Here is a 4,147-nt window from a genome sequence, read left to right as displayed (position 1 = left end):
GTCTTGCAAGTCCACTATAACAGGCAGCTTTAGGAGCTAATCAGATTGAAAATAGATACTGTGTTAGCCACTGTGGCTGACTCACCTCCTTTCACGCTGATTGGCTCCAATCAGCATGAAAGGACTTCTCAGTAGCTAACTCACTCCTTTTTCATGCTGATTGGCTCATACATAGGGACCTGGCTGGGACCCTGCTCCCAAAAAAGTAATAGGTGTATGACCTGCTGGAACCCTGGATGATCCTGAATGTGCAGCTAGACACATTTTGTGCAGTGTCAAAAAAACTGTGCAGTGTGAAATATAGTTGGGCACACGGGATTTAATAAGGAGCTAGGTAGTTTCCGGAAAAGAAATAGATGAGAAAAGATAAAAAGAAATAGAAAATGAAGATAAATACTGGCTCCTTTTAAATCTTCATAACCTTATACTACTAGTCAATGCTTTTTGGGGGGCAAATGAGGTGCTGGTACCCATATTTTGATAAAAGTACTGTAGGTGCCAGCACAAAAGGGCTAGCATGGGAAGCCAAAAAAAATTAAAAAGTGCCAGTACTCTGTACTGATGAATACTATCACAAAAAAGCTCTGCTAATAGTATGTTATTTATGAAACTACTTGACTAGTTTGGAGGCGGGCAGCAAGCTGGCAGCTTATGCAGTAGGGAAAAAAGCTTAGACTAAACCCTGAAGTAATTCCCACTGAGTTCAGTGAGGCTTAGTCCTAGTTAAGAAGGCTACAAAAGATTGTAAATGACCAGGAATGAGTTCACAACAGGTAAAGAAGGATTCAGAAAGGGATGGACTACATTGATTTCCCCCTCAGTACGGTATCAAAGAACAGGCTGTGCTTGTGTGACATTATTATCCCACAAATTATTCATATTGTATCAAATTATTTTCATAGCTATTATTGTGATTTATAAGAAGAAGAATTAAAAATTATTGTTAAGATGTGTCGAGCACTTGCAACATGTTTCCCCTTCTTTATCAGCGAAACACAGAGCTGGATTGACCCAGGCTTAGATGGTTTTAAAGTGAAATTTATTTATTTATTATATATTCCCAATCTCTATGTATGGATGTGAAAGTTGGGCAGTGAAAAAAGCGGATAGGAGGAAAATCAACTCATTTGCAATGTGGTGTTGGAGCAGAGCTTTGCGGATACCATGGACTGCAAAAAAGACAAATAATTGGGTGTTAGAACAAATTAAACCAGAACTATCACTAGAAGCTAAAAAAAATGAAACTGAGGTTATCATACTTTAGACACATCATGAGAAGACATGATTCACTGGAAAAGACCATAATGCTGGGAAAATCAGAAGGGAGTAGAAAAAGAGAAAGGCCAAACAAGAGATGGATTGATTCCATAAAGGAAGCCACAGACATGAATTTACAAGATCTGAACAGGGTGGTTCATGACAGATGCTCTTGGAGGTCACTGATTCATAGGGTTACCATAAGTCATAGTTGACCTGAAGGCACATAACAACAACAATATATTCATACCCCACTCTTCAGCCAAAAAGGCTCCCAGAGTGGCTTATGTACAATTAATTAATACAAGACAGTCCCTGCCCACAGGCTTACAATCTAAAAACCATGATATACAAGGGGAAAGGGGCAGGGAGGGAAGAGGAAAAAAATCAAACTCGGGCACTAATTCTTAAATAGTAAATAAATTTAGACAAATTTATGGAGGACAGGTAATCAAGGGCTCTTAACCACAATAACTGAGATCCCAAGGGTAATACATACTTTTTAAAAGAAAAAACCCAAATAAATAAATGGAGCCTACAGGATCAGAGGCTATATGACTCTTCAGAAACCTCATGAGTGGCCTTGGGACAATATTTATATCTCAGCCTAACCTAGCTCATAGCTTTGTTGTGAGCATAATTTCCTTGAGTTTCTTGGATGGAAGGCAAGATACAAATGTAATAAAGATAATAATAAATAAACTTACTGAAAGAAACATATGGATGAGGTTTGCCTAAATTCTGCAGAGGATCAAGTTGTAAATATCTGCTTGAAAGTAAATCCCAGAGTGTGATGGGACCTGATTCAGAGTAAATATGCATAGGATAAGACTACACATCCCAGCCTACCCTGAGGAAAGGAGTTTGTATTTATTACATGTGAGGCATGCTGTGCATGTCATTTGCAAAAAGTTCTCAAAAGGTACAACTTTGCAGAATCTCTCTTTTATGCAATCCATATGTCGCAGCTGCCTCCAAATGGCCACAGGAAGAAATGACATAAACCTTTTGCTGTTGAAAAATGAGGTTTTTTTTATAATGGTGGAGAAAAGCCTGGATTCACTGGATGCTGCCTCTACTGCGTGCACAGGATTGTACTGCTTTTCACCACTGATGTCACAGCTATTAGCCTTTGACAAGCATGCAAGTTCTACTATAGTCTACTGAACAGATGTTGCAATAGGCATACTAACTAGAGGCAGCTACACTTCCACATGTGCAATCAAATATAATTCAGCCATATCCTATCCATGTTTATTCAGATGGTTAAGACCCCTGGATCCTACACACACACACACAATCATTCCTCTAATGGGGACCATTTTCTCCGTTACACAGGGGAGCAAACCTAGGCTTGGCAGGAACCAGCTATACATTGCCCAAGGTGGGCTACAGGCAACTGTGGCTCCTTGGCAAGTGAACCATAAATGATGTGTGTTTGTTGAATTCACATGTTATTATTTAGGTTTCAGCATACATCCATTATGTTCTTAGCATAAATATCTTAGGTTTAAAGTGTCACGACAAAAGCAGCTATATTCTGAGTTTGATGGTGTGATGCAAATATTGGTCCCATCTGCACAGTGTAGTGTAGTGGTTAAAGTGCTGGACTATGACCTGGGAGACCAGGGTTCGAATTTCCATACAATCATGAAGCTCACTGGGTGACCTTGGGCCAGTCACTGCCTCTCAGCCTCAGAGGAAGGCAATGGTAAACCCCCTCTGAATACCGCTTACCATGAAAACCCTATTCATAGAGTTGCCATAAGTCAGGATCGACTTGAAGGCAGTCCATTTCCATTTTCATACCACTCTAAACAGGCATGGCTTCCCCCAGACTCTTGAGAAATATAGTTTGTGGAGGGTGCTGAAAGTTGTTAGGAGACCCCTACTGCCCTCACAAAGCTACAGTTGCCAAACTGGTTTAACAATCAATCCTTCTTCCCAGAGAATTTTAAAATGTATGGTGCATATGTTGGACATCAACTAGGGAACTTTACGCATGAGTGTCATGCTGCATTCAGTGGGACTTGCTCTTGAGTAAGCAGCTGATTGTCAGCTCTTGCAAAGCCCTGTTCAAACCAAAGGCAAGTGTTTCACCTGATTTCATGGTAATGTCAGGGGACTGACGGATAGACAACCCTGTCCACCTGTCAGCTACCCATCTATCCAAATGGCCCCTGGGGATTGGGATCATGCCTGCTGGACCCAGTTTCCCCACCCCTGGTTTAGGAATTCGAATCACCTTCACCCCAGAGTTCAGTCTGCTGTGTTTGTTTAATGGAGGCAAAAGCATAGTACACACAACCCAACATCATGCATACACCCAACACATAAAGGGGTTGCACTATCTAGTCCTGTTGCTGACTTGCTGGCCACCTGCAACCCCTGAGGTCAGGGAGCATGACTGTATGTGCATATTGATACATTCATGTGGAGCTCTTCCGTGCAAGGAGGGACTCTGGTTGGCTATCCGACCAAGGGTACTACTCTCCATATTAAGAATTATGCGATATTATACAATTTTATTTTTAAGGCCCAAGTGCTTAGCCTTTTAACGGATGTTTATTTTAATAAGAGCTTTGACGGGTATTTTAAGCAATATTTTGTACACATTGTTAAGGCCTTTGGCTATAAACAATGAATGAATGAATTTATTTATTTCGGTCATCGACCAGCAGAGCTATAAACAAGAAAGTTTGAGTTTGACTATTTGACCAAGGGTACTATCCCACCCTTGAACTTCGCTCTTCCGGCTCCTCCTAGCTCAGCTTCCCCAAAGGAGTCCTCCTGCGCCCTCCAAGGATGCCCGGGACTCTCTTGCTCACGAGGAAGCCCTGACGGCGCCTTTAAGGGGCGGGACCGCTCTGGAGCAAAAGGGTGGTGGCGC

Source organism: Rhineura floridana, chromosome 12 (genome assembly GCF_030035675.1).
Source record: "Rhineura floridana isolate rRhiFlo1 chromosome 12, rRhiFlo1.hap2, whole genome shotgun sequence".
Taxonomy (NCBI): Eukaryota; Metazoa; Chordata; class Lepidosauria; order Squamata; family Rhineuridae; genus Rhineura; species Rhineura floridana.
This window is presented reverse-complemented; position numbering follows the sequence as displayed.